Genomic DNA, 17,629 nt, shown 5'->3' with positions numbered 1-17,629 from the left:
ACCATCCACCACCTCATCAGGAGCATGCCAAGGTACTGTAGGGAGTCTATACAGGCATGTGGAGACCACACACACTACTGAGCCTCATTTTGACTTGTTTTAAGGACATTACATAAAGTTGGATCAGCCTGTTGTGTGGTTTTCCACTGTGATTTTGAGTGTGACTCCATAACCAGACCTCCATGGGTTGATAAATTAGATTTTCATTGATAATTTTTGTGTGATTTTGTTGTCAGCAGATTTAACTATGTAAATATGAAAGTATTTCATACGATTATTTCATTCACTAAGATCTAGGATGTGTTATCTTAGTGTTCCCTTTATTTTTTTGAGCAGTCTATATGCCACACATACACACACATGTATAAGCAGAGATATAGACTGCAAAAGGATGCAGGTGGTGCATAGAGAAAAAAGACCCAGAAAAATTGACAAAAACAAGCACAAAATCTGAATTTCTTGCCCTGTACATTACCTGTACCCAGAGCATATATACCCCATACAGGGGTACTTATTATGGTTAAAAAAATTTCTTTTTTTCTCTCTTGTTCACACCCTATGATTTCCCCCTACAAACTGCCTTGTATCTGTTCTCCTCTCCTTGTCCTACAGGGACTCTGTTACCTCATCCACTGTTTAAGATGGTGTGTAACCCTCTCCCCCTTTCTTATGCTATCTCTAACACAGAGAGAATAGAAAGTCTGACAGATTTATTGATAACAGCTAAATGGTAGGACATTTTTAACATAGACTATTTTGAAAGCTGCTATATTTTCCCCTCAATATAAAACATAAAATTACACCAAAGCACTGAACTAGAGATCATGGGGGGCCTAGCGGTCAGACTTCCCATGATCTCACAATTATCCACCATCCTGTAGATAGGAGACAAGTAAAATTAAGTCAGAAAATCCTATTCATTATTGTAGGAGCACTATGAATCCTATTCTTATAGAAGCAGTTTATGGATTATAATTTAGCAGGTACCATGGCTGTCTTTAACAGAAGGCACTTACATAGGGGTCTCTATGGCTTTCTCTTATAGATATACTGTAGGTGCTTTGTATAAGCACTGTGGCTGACCCTTATGGGTACACTGTAGGTGTTTCTCTGTTTCTCTGATGTTATCGGAACAATATAGATTTTTTATGTAGCTGACATGATGGGGGGGGGGGCACACAGTAAGTCTCATATATAGACTGTGTAACTGTTTCTTATGCATATACTTTATTTGCCCCATGTGGGCTCTTTGGCTGTCTCTTATAAGTGCACTTAATGTGTCTTATAATGCTTCAAAGGTGTAGTGGCACTATTGCTACAAAGCGGTCAGGAACACTTGGCTGCGGCACCTCTATCACAGCGGTAGACCGAGGTCCTAAGTATACGGGTCCGGCAGTGCTGGGAACCAGAAAGAACTGAGTCACTAATTTCAACTAGTAAAGAAGAAACACGGTTACCCGCACTCACCGCTAGGCTTTATCCAGCCGACTCCGCTTCATCTGCTTGTACGGACGTCCCCAGTTCCAGACGTGATGCAGGGCACTCAGAGCCATGCATCACGTCTGGAACCGGGGACATCCGTACAAGCAGATGAAGCGGAGTCGGCTAGCTAAAGCCCAGCGGTGAGTGCGGGTAACCGTGTTTCTTCTTTACTACTCAAAATGAATGTGTCTTATGTTGGCATTGTGGCTTTCTCCTATTGGTGCACAGCAGTTGTCGTGTATAAGTACGGTAGACAAGAACATACAATAAGGTACTGATGCTATAACTGCTGTAGGGTCAGCTTGGCTAGTTTTTTTAAGGGGGGGGGGCGTTATTATGATATCTGAAAAACCAACAGAGCAAATATTCTTGTGCCTGTTAGGCTCTTTATCCTTTTAGTTTTTTCCTTTCATTTGGCATATATATACCAAAGATGCCATGCGTGAGCTCCCATTCTTATATTAGTTGCACAACTAGGCTGAGATTTCATTCTGAACTCTACAATAACTATTTATCTGCTTACCACTTCGCTTTTTCAGAAGTACGTTTAAAAGGTCGGCCCACTAGGTTTTTGTCTCCTATGTGCACTATGACCACAATTTACTGTCTATGGGACTCACATCAATAGCCTCAGCTATCTCCATCAGTCCAGTGGTATAAAATGGAGTGGTGGTCACACAGGCACCTCCTGTGGGTAGGTCATAAATACGGTTAGTGTGTGAGAATTTTAACTAGGAACTGGCTGAAAAAATGAATGGGAAACGGCTTAAAGGAGTACTCCAGTGCACACTTTTTTCATGTTATCCCGTCCGGGCTGCAAAATAAAAGAAAACGCACTTTATCTTACCTGCCAACGAGCCCCCGGAGCTCCGGTACAGGTGTTCGGTCCCCGGGCTGTATTCTTCTTACTTCCGGTTAGCCCGGCACGTCACACGGAGCTTCAGCCTATCACAGGCCGCAGCGATGTCCCGCCTCTGCCAGTGATAGGCTGAAGCTCCGTGTGACGTGCCGGGCTAACCGGAGGTAAGAAGAATACAGCCCGGGGACCGAACACCTGTACCGGAGCTCCGGGGGCTCGTTGGCAGGTAAGATAAAGTGTGTTTTCTTTTATTTTGCAGCCCGGACGGGATAACATGAAAAAAGTGTGCACCGGAGTACTCCTTTAAAGTCCTATATTTACTGATGTTTTTGTACTTTATGGGTAGGTGCCGTTGTCGTCATTATACAGAAGTATAGTTCTTTTAGACTGACATTATTGTCAGTTTGTTTCTGCTACATGATGCGTTCTCTGATTTTATGAATGTGCTGATAAATGTTAATTGAATTTCTGCACAATCTCCCCACAAGGGACACTCTCCCAGTAGACCGTGTCACTGCTGTCATATTCAGCCTTGCCAGTACAAGCTGCTTTTTGGTTTACTTTTGTTGACTAATGGAAAACTGCAGAGAAAGTGGATTTCTATAAATAAATTGCTTGTTTCCAAATATTTACATGAAGATTGGAGGGAAATAATAATTACTTATGGCTAGCACTTCTTTTATTTATTTTTTTGCACTTTCTTCTCTACCTTATTATTAGAAAACATGTTCTGCTCTACAAATAAGCTGGCTAAACATCTTGTTTACGGGAAAGACTGGGTTTATTTAACACCATTTTTGCAAATATTTTTAATTTTTTCATTTTAATAGTTAGTAGGGTTAAAAGTAATTACGTGGTTTAACAACTGTACCCTATAATCTGCACACACATAAAATATCCCTAAATGTTGAGCGCTAGAATGTGTTTCTCCTGGTATATAATTTGAGTGGTTTGGTCCATTAGAGTTAGGGAAATTGTTGTTTTTTTTTATCTAGTTTTAGTTTCTTCTAGACAAGTGTTGGCCATAAACACAAGAAAGCGTTTACCGTATATACTCGAGTATAAGCCGTGTTTTTCAGCACGATTTTTGTCATGCTGAAAACGCCCCCCTCGGCTTATACTCCAGTGAACTCTCTGCCTGTCAATCCCTTCTCAGTGGTCTTCAACCGGTGGACCTCCAAAGGTTGCAAAACTACAACTCCCAGCATGCCCGGACAGCCGATGGCTGTCCGGGCATGCTGGGAGTTGTAGTTTTGCAACATCTGGAGGTCCGCAGGTTGAAGACCACTGATGAAGGGATTGACAGGTGGTGATGATGAAGGGGGGGAGATGATGAAGGGGGGATGATGACAGGGTGATGATGACAGGCAGTGATGATGAAGGGGGATGATGACAGGTGGTGATGATGAAGGGGGGGATGATGACAGGGTGACGATGACAGGCGGTGATGATGAAGGGGGGGGATGATGACAGGGTGATGATGACAGGTGGTGATGATGAAGGGGGGGATGATGACAGGGTGATGATGATGGGGTGTTAATGACGGGGGTCTGGATGATGACAGGGGGGGGGGATGATGACATGGGGGGATGATGTTTTTCCCACCCTAGGCTTATAGTCGAGTGAATAACTTTTCCTGGGTTTTTGGGGTGAAATTAGGGGCCTCGGCTTATATTTGGTCGGCTTATACTCAAGTATATACGGTATATGGCCAAAAGATATTTCTCACATTTCCTCCACAAGCATGCACAGTTGGATGAGCATGAAGGTTATCTAAATGGAAGAGTGGGGTAAGCTGTGACCAGACATTTTTGGCAGTGCTTATCCCTCTGCAAAACAATGGATCAGGCACGCTACCATGATGATAGTGAACTATACTGATACATTCTGGATCTAAAGCTAGACATGAACATAAGAAATCTGTTACCCAACAACTATTCTCAGCTATCGCTCCTTAGGCTAAATTTACAGGGGCAGAAAACGTGCAGAATATTCGAAGAAAAACAGGACATTCTGCACACTTGACTAACCAGCGGGCGCTAGGACTGCTGGGAAATAGGTAATCTCATAGACAGCAAGGCATTTCCTTGTAGAATTAGCAGAATGAATAAGTGTGACTATTCTTTCTGTGGATGCCGGAATCTGAACAATGCCACAAAATTCCATTGAAATCAATGGGACTGTCGAGCAGCAGAATGTCCGTGCAGAAATTCCGCCCAATGTTCGCCAATGTGAACATAGTCTTATGCTATTTTACAAATGAACACTTGACTTGGCCAAACATTCATGTGCTCAGAATGAAGAAAAGGGAAGTCAGCCTCTGGCCGACACCTCTAAAGGCAGCTTGAAAAATTAGCAGTTGAAGTTGTTTTATGTTTTAGTGTGGTCGAGCTGCAGTTTCCCATCACAGGATGCAGGTCTGAACAGATTTGTGATGTGACAACATGTTTCAAGGAGTTTTCCGCTCCTCTTTCTCAGGTCAGATGCTGACCTGAGGAAGAAAAGTGGAAAACTCTTTGAAACGCATTGACCGGAACTTATATTTTAATAAATGGTTGTTTGTTGTTTTAACCGGTGTTCGTGATCACTCGCCACCACCGCCAGGTATAGCGCCAGAAATATCTGCTTTTACTCACAGGTATAATCCTGTTTAAGCTCTCCATTTGTCATCTCAGGATCATCAGACAAGATATAGGCTATAGGTGTTGAACTCTTTGTTCAACACCACCAGGTGAGCACATGTTACGCTTAGCGCTCCGGGTCCCCGCTCCTCCCCGGAGCGCTCACGGCATCTTTCTCCCTGCAGCTCCCCGGTCAGTCCCGCTGACCGGGAGCGCTGCTCTGTCATGGCCGTTGGGGATGCGATTCGCACAGCGGGACGCGCCCGCTCGCGAATCGCATCCCAGGTCACTTACCCGTTCCCGTCCCCTGCTGTCATGTGCTGGCGCGCGCGGCTCCGCTCTCTAGGGCGCGCGCGCGCCAGCTCCCTGAGACTTAAAGGGCCAGTGCACCAATGATTGGTGCCTGGCCCAATTAGCTTAATTGGCTTCCACCTGCTCCCTGGCTATATCTGGTCTCCTCCCTTGCACTCCCTTGCCGGATCTTGTTGCCCTTGTGCCTAGTGAAAGCGTTTTGTGTGTCTAAAGCCTGTGTACCAGAACTCCTGCTATCCACCCTGACTACGAACCTTGCCGCCTGCCCCCGACCTTCTGCTACGTCCGACCTTGCTTCTGTCTACTCCCTTGTACCTCGCCTATCTTCAGCAGTCAGAGAGGTGAGCCGTTGCTAGTGGATACGACCTGGTAACTACCGCCGCAGCAAGACCATCCCGCTTTGCGGCGGGCTCTGGTGAAAACCAGTAGTGTCTTAGAACCGGTCCACTAGCGCGGTCCTCGCCAATCCCTCTCTGACACAGAGGATCCACTACCTGCCAGCCGGCATCGCGACAGTAGATCCGGCCATGGATCCCGCTGAGGTCCCTCTGCCTTATATCTCGGATATCACCACGGTGATCGCCCAGCAATCCCGACAGATCGCCCATCTAACCCACCAGCTGTCGGAAGTGTCCACCATTGTGCACCAACTTCAGCAGCAATCATCTCCTCCGCCAGCTCCTGCACCCCTTCCGCAGCGAGTGGCCACTCCTCGCCTCCGCCTGTCCTTGCCGGACAAATTTGATGGGGACTCTAAGTTTTGCCGTGGCTTTCTTTCGCAATGTTCCCTGCACATGGAGATGATGTCGGACCAGTTTCCTACTGAAAGGTCTAAGGTGGCTTTCGTAGTCAGCCTTCTGTCTGGAAAAGCCCTGTCATGGGCCACACCGCTCTGGGACCGCAATGACCCCGTCACTGCCTCTGTACACTCCTTCTTCTCGGAAATTCGAAGTGTCTTTGAGGAACCTGCCCGAGCCTCTTCTGCTGAGACTGCCCTGCTGAACCTGGTCCAGGGTAATTCTTCCGTTGGCGAGTACGCCATACAATTCCGTACTCTTGCTTCTGAACTATCCTGGAATAATGAGGCCCTCTGCGCGACCTTTAAAAAAGGCCTATCCAGCAACATTAAAGATGTTCTGGCCGCACGAGAAACTCCTGCTAACCTGCAAGAACTCATTCATCTAGCCACTCGCATTGACATGCGTTTTTCTGAGAGACATCAAGAGCTCCGCCAGGAAAAAGACTTAGATCTCTGGACACCTCTCCCACAGTCTCCACTGCAATCTGCGCCTAGGCCTCCCGCCGAGGAAGCCATGCAAGTGGATCGGTCTCGCCTGACCCTGGAAGAGAGGAATCGCCGTAAGGAAGAGAATCTTTGTCTGTACTGTGCCAGTACCGAACATTTTTTGGTGGATTGCCCTATCCGTCCTCCACGTCTGGGAAACGCACGCTCGCACCCAGCTCTCGTGGGTGTGGCGTCTCTTGATGCTAAGTCGGCTTCTCCACGTCTCACGGTGCCTGTACGGATCTCTACTTCAGCCAGCTCTTCCCTCTCAGCCGTGGCCTGCCTGGACTCTGGTGCCTCTGGGAATTTTATTCGGGAGTCCTTGGTGAATAAATTCCGCATTCCGGTGACCCGTCTTGTCAAGCCACTCCACATTTCCGCGGTCAACGGAGCCAGGTTGGACTGCACCGTGCGTTACCGCACAGAGCCCCTCCTAATGTGCATCGGACCTCATCACGAGAAAGTTGAATTTTTGGTCCTTCCCAATTGCACTTCCGAAATTCTCCTTGGACTACCCTGGCTTCAACACCATTCCCCAACCCTGGATTGGTCCACTGGGGAGATCAAGAGTTGGGGTCCCTCTTGTTCCAAGGACTGCCTTAAACCGGTTCCCAGTACTCCCTGCCGTGACCCTGTGGTTCCTCCTGTACCCGGTCCCCCTAAGGTCGTTAGGGACTCTGCCTGCCACAGGAAATGCCTCTCCCCCCCTCCCAGTCCCATCAGGCAAGCCTCTGTGTCCCCTCATGGCCCTCGTCCTGGTGTCACACTGCCCCGTGCCAGGTCTCGCCCTCTGCCCTCCCTCCCCATTCCTACTCCTGCTGTTCTGCCTGCCGTTGAGGAATCCCTCCATCCTTTCCCGGTGTCCTCATCCCAGGGGAGGCAGTTACCGGACAAAGAGAAGGGGAGACCTAAGGGGGGGGGGGTACTGTTACGCCTAGCGCTCCGGGTCCCCGCTCCTCCCCGGAGCGCTCACGGCATCTTTCTCCCTGCAGCTCCCCGGTCAGTCCCGCTGACCGGGAGCGCTGCTCTGTCATGGCCGTTGGGGATGCGATTCGCACAGCGGGACGCGCCCGCTCGCGAATCGCATCCCAGGTCACTTACCCGTTCCCGTCCCCTGCTGTCATGTGCTGGCGCGTGCGGCTCCGCTCTCTAGGGCGCGCGCGCGCCAGCTCCCTGAGACTTAAAGGGCCAGTGCACCAATGATTGGTGCCTGGCCCAATTAGCTTAATTGGCTTCCACCTGCTCCCTGGCTATATCTGGTCTCCTCCCTTGCACTCCCTTGCCGGATCTTGTTGCCCTTGTGCCTAGTGAAAGCGTTTTGTGTGTCTAAAGCCTGTGTACCAGAACTCCTGCTATCCACCCTGACTACGAACCTTGCCGCCTGCCCCCGACCTTCTGCTACGTCCGACCTTGCTTCTGTCTACTCCCTTGTACCTCGCCTATCTTCAGCAGTCAGAGAGGTGAGCCGTTGCTAGTGGATACGACCTGGTCACTACCGCCGCAGCAAGACCATCCCGCTTTGCGGCGGGCTCTGGTGAAAACCAGTAGTGTCTTAGAACCTGTCCACTAGCGCGGTCCTCGCCAATCCCTCTCTGACACAGAGGATCCACTACCTGCCAGCCGGCATCGTGACAGCACATATCTATGGGATCTTCATGTTTTTTGTTGTAATGAAGTTAATACACTAGGGAGCGCCCACGTTTGTCCCCCTTTCTCTTTTTTTCTTTTTGATTATATAGCATTAACTCTTCACCTTCTTCCAAGCACACAGGGCAAAGTTACAAAGATACAATTCAAGTATTATTAAAAAGCATAGCAAAAATATTGTTTTGAATCAGGTTGTGAGGAAAAGTACTAGGACAATATACATGGGCATAACTAAGGTCATAGCTGCCCAGAGGCCATGGAGGCCCACCTTGTCTTTTAAGATGACCTAAGAGTATATCCACAAAAACTGCTATAAAAAAATCAAGGATCAAGTAATCCTTTTTATGAAACCATATTTCAGATGAGACAGTAATATTGCTTTGAAAAGCAGAAAGTTCATGTCCTTGTCTCCCAGGTCCATGCCACTTTTAATATGCTACAGTATCTTGATAGCATTACAAGCAACTAGATAGCATCACAGACACACTGGATACATTTTTTATATTCAATGCCTTTGTTGTAGTAAAAACGATAAAAAAATATTTAATCTGGTACTCCTGGGTTCTTTCTGATTCCTGTGAAGTTGCGACCGTGTTCTCTCACTCAACATGGCACTTTTGGAGAGTCTTCCTTACTGCCCATACACGTTGGACTTTCTCCTCTCTGGTAAACATTCAGAACTCTTCCTTGCTGCACCAACTCTCATGTCTGGTTCCTCCCTTCTTAGCGATTTAAAGGGGCTGATGCCTAAAGCAGCGGATGGCCACGGTGTGCTACCCGGCAGCTGTTTTAGATAACTTTTCATTCATCCACAGTGAATTTCATTTCTGGACGGGTCCCCAAATACGAACAGTGTATAACTCATCTAGCAATCTATAAACATTTTCCAAACATCAAAGGGAGGTGGTGGTCATGAAAAAAGTAAAATTAATAATCTCCTAACCTGTCGTAGAAAATGTATCCGTGGATTCTATTTATTAGTTTTCTATCTATGTAGACTGTCATTTTTAACAAATTGACAGACCATGACATCAACCCAACTGACCCCTGTTATTGTCAATGGAGTATGTTCAAAGCTGTTGATGTCTGTCACAACTCTGGGAACTGACATTCAATGTAGATAAATGCAAGATAATGCACCTTAAAAACTAAGGGCAGAATGTTATACAGTCCTAACCTTAGTACAGTCATGGCCGTAAATGTTGGCATCCCTGACATTTTTCAAGAAAATTAAGTATTTCTCACAGAAAAGGATTGCAGTAACAAATGTTTTGTTTTACACATGTGTATTCCCTTTGTGTGTATTGGAACTAACCCCAAAAAGGAGGAAAAAAATTGGACATAGTGTCACACCAAACTCCAAAAATGGTCTGAACAAAAATATTGGCACCCTTAACTTAATATTTAGTTGCACACCTTTTGGAAAAAAATCACTGAAATCAGTGGCTTCCTATAACCATCAATAAGCTTCTTAACCCCTTAAGGACCCATGAAGTACCGGTACGTAATGAGTCCGCTCCCAATCTATAACGCGGGGCCCAATCTATAACACGGGGACAGCTAGAGGATCCCTACCTGCCTCCTCGCTGTCCGATCGCCGAATGACTGCTCAGTGCCTGGGATCCAGGCATGAGCATTCAAGCGGCAGAATCATCGATCACTGGTTTCCTATGAGAAACCAGTGATCAATGTAAAAGATCAGTGTGTGCAGTGTTATAGGTCCCTATGGGAGCTATAACACTGCAAAAAAAAAAAGTGAATAAAGATCATTTAACCCCTTCCCTATTAAAAGTTTGAATCACCCCCTATTCCTATAATAAAAAAACACAGTGTAAATAAAAATAAACATATATGGTATCGCCACGTGCGGAAATGTCCGAATTATAAAAATATATCGCTAATTAAACCGCACAGTCAATGGCGTACGCTCAAAAAAATTCAAAAGTCCAAAATAAAATGAAAAAACGATCAATAAGTCCTATCAATGCATAAATGGTACCGCTAAAAACTTCAGATCACGGCGCAAAAAATTAGCCCTCATACCGCCCCATACGCGGAAAAATACTAAAGTTATAAGGATCAGAAGATGACAATTTTAAACGTATTAATTTTCCTGCATGTAGTTATGATTTTTTCCAGAAGTACAACAAAATCAAACCTATATAAGTAGGGTATCATTTTAATTGTATGGACCTACAGAATAAACATAAGGTGTAATTTTTATCGAAAAATGCACTACGTAGAAACGGAAGCCCCCAAAACTTACAAAACAGCATTTTTTTTTTATTTTGTCACACAATGATTTATTTTTACGTTTCGCCGTAGATTTTTGGGCAAAATGACTGACGTCATTACAAAGTGGAAGTGGTGGCGCAAAAAAATAAGCCATCATATGGATTTTTAGGTGCAAAATTGAGAGTTATGATTTTTTAAAGGCAAGGAAAAAACGAAAATGCAAAAATGGAAAAACCCTCGGTCCTTAAGGGGTTAAACCTCTCAGCCGGAATGTTGGACCACTCTTCCTTTGCAAACTGCTCCAGGTCTCTCTTATTGGAAGGCGCCTTTTCCCAACAGCAATTTTAAGATCTCTCCACAGGTGTTCAATGGGATTTAGATCTGGACTCATTGCTGCCACTTCAGAACTCTCCAGCGCTTTGTTGCCATCCATTTCTGGTGGCTTTTTGACATATGTTTGGGGTCATTGTCCTGCTAGAAGACCCAAGTTCTAGGACGCAAACCCAACTTTCTGACACTGGGCTGTACAGTGCGACCCAAAATCCGTTGGTAATCCTCAGATTTCATGATGCCTTGCACACATTCAAAGTACCCAGTGCCAGAGGCAGCAAAACAACCCCAAAACATCATTGAACCTCCACCATATTTCACTGTAGGTACTGTGTTCCTTTCTTTGTAGGCCTTGTTCTGTTTTTGATAAACAGTAGAATGATGTTCTTTACCAAAAATCTCTATCTTGGTCCCATCTGTCCACAAGATGTTTTCCCAGAAGGATTTTGGCTTACTCATGTTCATTTTGGCAAAATGTAGTCTTGCTTTTTTATGTCTCTGTGTCAGCAGTGGGGTCCCCCTGGGTCTCCTGCCATAGTGTTTCATTTCATTTAAATGTCGACGGATAGTTCGCACTGATACTGATGCTCCCTGAGCCTGCAGGACAGCTTGAATATCTTTGGAACTTGTTTGGGGCTGCTTATCCACCATCCAGACTATCCTGCATTTACACCTTTCATCAATTTTTCTCTTCTGTCCACTAAGTGAACTTCTCTTCTTTTTATCTGCTTTCAGGTGTGATTTTTATATTTCCCACACCTGTTACCTGCCCCAGGTGAGTTTAAAGGAGCATCACATGCTTGAAACAATCTTATTCTTCAACAATTTTGAAAGGGTGGCAATAATTTTGTCCAGCCCATTTTTGGAGTTTGGTGTTACATTATATTCAATTTGCTTTGTTTCCTCCTTTTTTGGTTTAGTTCCAATACACACAAAGGGAATAAACATGTGTATAGCAAAACATATGTTACTGCAATCCTTTTCTGTGAGAAATACTTAATTTTCTTAATTTTTTTTTTAGGGATGCCAACATTTATGGCCATGACTGCATCTTAGGAAAGGGATTTAGGGGTTATTATTAAAGAAGACTTAAAGGGGTTATCCAAAATCGAAATACAGAGCCAGTTTCTTTCAAAAACTGCTCTCTGTCTGTCTCCAGGTTGAGTGTGATTCTGCAGCTGAGTTCCAATTAAGTGAATGGAGTAAAGCTGTAATACCAAACCCAACCTGGTGACCAACAGGGAGCAGATCTTGAAAGAGATTATCTCTGTCTTTCGATTACTGGATAACCCCTTTAAAGGTATGCAGGCAAGGTAGGCAGGAAATGCTAGCAGAATGCTTGGGTGTATGGAGAGAGGTATTAACAGTAGAGGGAAGTGCTCATGCCGCTGTACAGAACACTGGTGAGAAGTATTTGAAGTATTCTGTGCAGTACTGGAGGCCATATCTCCAGTGGGATAAGGATATTTTGGAAAGAGTTCAGAGAAGAGCTACTAAGCTAGTCCAAGGACTGCAGGGTAAAACTTTCCAGGAAAGGTTAAAGGATCATAACATGTATAACTTGTAAGAAAGGCAAGACAGAGGGGATATGATATAGACTATTATATACATATACATAAAGGAAATTCATAAAAATTAATGAATCCAAAGGATAGGTGATAAGATGTCTGGTCGCGGGCATCCTGCCGCTGGGGACCACCGCGATCTCCCTGCTGCACCAACTTGTCATCAGCCTCACGGAGCAAAGATTGCTCCGTGTCTGATGACTCACAATACAGGGGCCGGAGTATCGCAACGTCACGGTTCCGGTCCCATAGGCTTGCATTGAGGGGGCAGGGCATGACGTCAAGAAGGACGGAGCAGTGATGTCACGATACTCCGCCCCCTGTATCATAAGTCATCAGACACGGGGGAGAACACTGTTTTAAATTAGTGGGGCAAAGGTTAAAACGAGTGTTTATAGATTTATACAAAATACAATTTTGGACAAAAAAATTTCATTATAAGAAAAGTTGGAGATGTACTTTAAAAACCACAGTAAATTATGGTCTTGGGTTGTCTTTCTGGTCGGCTCTAGAGGCGTCTACACAAAGTTTGATTTCCTATTAGCTTCTCTTCCCATTTTTTAGATCACTCCTTGATACAATTCTCTTTGCAAAAGAATATTAGAGAACTGAAAATCATGGAAGCTCCCAATATATTAGAAGAGATGCCCCTGAATCACGGGTTAACCTTTGTTCCATCATTACAAAATAATCTTCTGAAAATGTTTGACTTTTCCGGGTCTTTACATATCATTACAGAAGTTTTATTCCCATGTAAACTTAAGCAGAACGAAAATGTATAATTTGGACATGTTTACACAGAGCACTGCAGTGAGTAATGATCATTAAAGTTCCACATTGCCCTTAGTTACCAAGGAAACAAGTCACTATCCGATCTGATTTTCTAGAAAGGTGCCAATTACCTGGTTTTAACTAGATTGTAAAAAAAAAGACTTGCACAAACGTTCCAGTTCTAACAGAACTTTCCTGTAATCTAATTCAGTGGCATCATGATTGCACATAACCCTGTTACACAGACATACACACATGATCTCCCACAGCATCCAGCATCCTAAACAAACACCGGGTTCTGGCGGCAGTGGTCATGATGTCACAGCCACGCCCCTCATGATGACACGCCCCCTCCATTAATGTCTATTGGAGGGGGTGTGACGGCCGACACTAATACATGTCCAATAGAAATTAATGGAGGGGCCGTGGCGTGACGTCACGGGGGCGTGACCATGACACGGTTACCCGCTTCAAGCGTTTTGAACAAAATGTTCATTTGCTTGCACTGTTGATCTATGCAAAGTTTGTTTAAATGCCTATTTTAATGGGCACTATAATTTGCTAAAACTTTAAATAGTGTACATCATAGCATTCTGTGGTAGCCCTTGGGGGGTGTATGGTAGTGGTGGTATGGTAACGGTATACGAGGGGTTAATATTAACCCTGTCACTCGTGACGCCAGGGTGAGGGCTGGTATTATTGAGGTATAGCTTCGCCGCCCTTGCCAGAAACGATAGGCGTATGCAGATAATGACTGAAGGTCCACACTGGAGTTGAACTTGAACTGAAGTAAATTTTACTCTTGAACTTGCGGTACATTCTGAATACAGTAACAGTCTCTGTAATACACTTCTATAGACTTCAATGACTGACAGTTGCTGTGGACCTTGCGTCTTTTGCAGGTTAATAGAATCAAGGTAATTGGTGCGTGGATCCGTCCGGATTTAGGGGTAGATTAGGTTCGGTAGTCCCGCAGAGTGTTTGGGGATTGATACACTCTATAACTATAATTGTTCAGCCGTTGCCGCAAGGCTCAAGCCTAACTCACTGCGATTACTGCTGTACAGGTCTTCTCTCATCAAGAGCACAGGAGCAAGAGCTAAAATGGCTGCCGCGTCCCTTATATGGACAGGGGGCGGAGCCTAATTTGATAGGTCCAAGGTCAGCTGTCACTCACCGTCACACAGGCTTCTGGGTGATCATCTGATTTCCTATACACATAATAATACCAAAATGAGGCTAGAAATACCAAAGGGAAGCCTGGAACGCATCCAGAGTGAGGCTTGGAACGCATCACATGACACGAAGGCCCTGCTACACCATAGAAACAAGTAATTAACCATTTATTTACATATATTATGCTATTTATATTAACCTATGCATAAATTACTAATTATATACTAGAATAGAGGCAACTAGGGGTAGACTGGATTAATAGGAATCCCTACGTCCTAGGTACTCTGGCTATGGGGACCCATAAATAAACAAGTACCATATAGAATGCGGTACTGGGACACCACAAACCCCCTTACTAAAGATAAGTCAGCCTCGACATCTGTCCCCTGAGACAGAGGGACTAGGACTAAAACAGGATGCTATAGAACAGGATGATCTGTACATTTGTTATACATCCTAAGTAGAGTAAACACATTTTGATGCTATCTAGACATTTGAATGCTATCTAGACATTTGAATGCTGTTTAGACATTTAAAGAAAGCTATCTATCCTTTAGTTTCTAGCTTCCTATACAACTTTATTAACCCCTTAAGGACAATGGACGTACTCCTATGCCCCGTTTCCGAGTCCTTAAGGACTGAGGACGTAGGAGTACGTCCTGTCCATTCCCGGCCCCCCGCCGCTAGCCGGAGGGGAGCCGGTGCCCGATGCCTGCTGAAATAGTTCAGCAGGCATCGCGGCATATCGCCCAGGGGGGTCATTATGCCCCCCCATGTCGGCGATGGCCGCAGATCACTGGACAATTCAGTCCAGCGATCTGCGGCGATTCCGGGTCAATCGGGTCTCCGGTGAACAGCCAAAGCCGGCAGGCGTGAGGTGGCACTGGTGCCACCTCACGATCGCCCTGATTCGTTGGCCGGTTTACCGTCTGACCAATCAGGGCGCCTGCTGCGGGTGTCACTCCCGCAACCCACTCTGCCCCTCTTCCGGAGGACGTGAGCGGGTGCGGGAAGAAGACCCCAGGAGCTGGGGCCCCTTGATGTTGGGATAGGGGCCCCAGGAGCAGCGGCGAGAGACTGACCTGTGTCCCGGAGCAGCAGCAGGAGGTGAGTGACAGCCTCCTGCTGTTGCTTAGCAACAGCTCCCAGCATGCAAAAAGGGCATGCTGGGAGCTGTAGTTATGCAACAGCAGGAGGCAGACCACCACAACTCCCAGGATTCCCTTATGGGCATGCTGGGACTTATAGTTTTGCAACAGCTGGAGGCACATTTTTTCTATGGAAAAGTGTACCTTCAGCTGTTGTATAACTACAATCCCCAGCATCCCCAGCCAAAGCAGTATGCCTCCAGCTGTTGCATAACTACAAGACCCAACATGCCCTTCCGCTGTCCGTACATGCTGGGGGTTGTAGCTTTTGCAACAGCTGAAGGCACACTGGTTGCAAAACACTGAGTTTGTTACCAAACTCGGTGTTTCACAACCAGTGTGCCTCCAGCTGTTGCAAAACTACAACTCCCAGCATACACTGATGGACCGTACATGCTGGGAGTTGTAGTTTTGCAACAGCTGGATGTTTCTCCCCCCACCCCCCCAATGTGAACGTACAGGGTACACTCACATGGGCGGAGGTTTACAGTAAGTATCCGGCTGCAAGTTTGAGCTGCGGCAAATTTTCTGCCGCAGCTCAAACTGCCAGCGAGAAACTACTGGGAACCCCCACCCGTGCGACTGTACCCTAAAAACACTACACTACACTAACAAAAAATAAAATAAAAAGTAAAAAACACTACATATACACATACCCCTACACAGCCCCCCTCCCCTCCCCAATAAAAATGAAAAACATCTGGTACGCCACTGTTTCCAAAACGGAGCCTCCAGCTGTTGCAAAACAACTACTCCCAGTATTGCCACTGACTGTCTAGGCATGCTAGGAGTTTTACAACAGCTGGAGGCACCCTGTTTGGGAATCACTGGCGTAGAATACCCCTATGTCCACCCCTATGCAAGTCCCTAATTTAGGCCTCAAATGCGCATGCCGCTCTTTCGCTTTGGAGCCCTGTCGTATTTCAAGGCAACAGTTTAGGGTCACATATGGGGTATCGTCGTACTCGGGAGAAATTGTGTTACAAATTTTGGGGGGTATTTTCTGCTATTACCCTTTTTAAAAATGTAACATTTTTGGGAAAACAAGCATTTTAGGTAAAAAAAAATATGCAAAAGTCGTGAAACACCTGTGGGGTATAAAGGTTCACATTACCCCTTGTTACGTTCCCAGAAGGGTCTAGTTTCCAAAATGGTATGCCATGTGTTTTTTTTTTGCTGTTCTGGCACCATAGGGGCTTCCTAAATGCGGCATGCCCCCAGAGCAAAATTTGCTTTCAAAAAGCCAAATGTGACTCCTTCTCTTCTGAGACCTGTAGTGCGCCAGCAGAGCAATTTTCACCCCATATGGGGTGTTTTCTGAATCTAGAGAAATTGGGCTTCAAATTTTGGGGGGGTATTTTCTGCTATTACCCTTTTTAAAAATGTAAAATTTTTGGGAAAACAAGCATTTTAGGTAAAAACATTATTTATTTATTTTTTACATATACAAAAGTCGTGAATCACCTGTGGGGTATTAAGGTTCACTTTACCCCTTGTTACGTTCCCCGAGGGTTCTAGTTTCCAAAATGGTATGCCATGTGTTTTTTTTTTTTTTTTGCTGTCCTGGCACCATAGGGGCTTCCTAAAGGTGACATGCCCCCCAAAAACCATTTGTCGCTCCTTCCCTTCTGAGACCGCTACTGCGCCCGCTGAACAATTAACATAGACATATGAGGTATGTGCTTACTCGAGAGAAATTGGGTTTCAAATACAAGTAAAAATTTTCTCCTTTTTACCCCTTGCAAAAATTCAAAAATTGGGTCTACAAGAACATGCAAGTGTAAAAAATGAAGATTTTGAATTTTCTCCTTAACTTTGCTGCTATTCCTGTGAAACACCTAAAGGGTTAATACACTTACTGAATGTCATTTTGAATACTTTGGGGGGTGTAGTTTTTATAATGGGGTCTTTTAGGGGGTATTTCTAATATGAAGACCCTTCAAATCCACTTCAAAACTGAACTGGTCCCTGAAAAATAGTGAGTTTGAAAATTTTGTGAAAAATTTCAAAATTGCTGCTGAATTTTGAAGCCCTCTGGTGTCTTCCAAAAGTAAAAACTCATACATTTTATGATGCAAGCATAAAGTAGACATATTGTATATGTAAACCAAAAAAAATTTATTTTGAACATCCATTTTCCTTACAAGCAGAGAGCTTCAGAGTTAGAAAAATGCAAAATTTTCATTTTTTTCATCAAA

This window comes from Hyla sarda, chromosome 9 (assembly GCF_029499605.1).
Source record: "Hyla sarda isolate aHylSar1 chromosome 9, aHylSar1.hap1, whole genome shotgun sequence".
NCBI lineage: Eukaryota > Metazoa > Chordata > Amphibia > Anura > Hylidae > Hyla > Hyla sarda.
The sequence above is the reverse complement of the archived record's forward strand: the minus strand, read 5'-3'. Positions refer to the sequence as shown.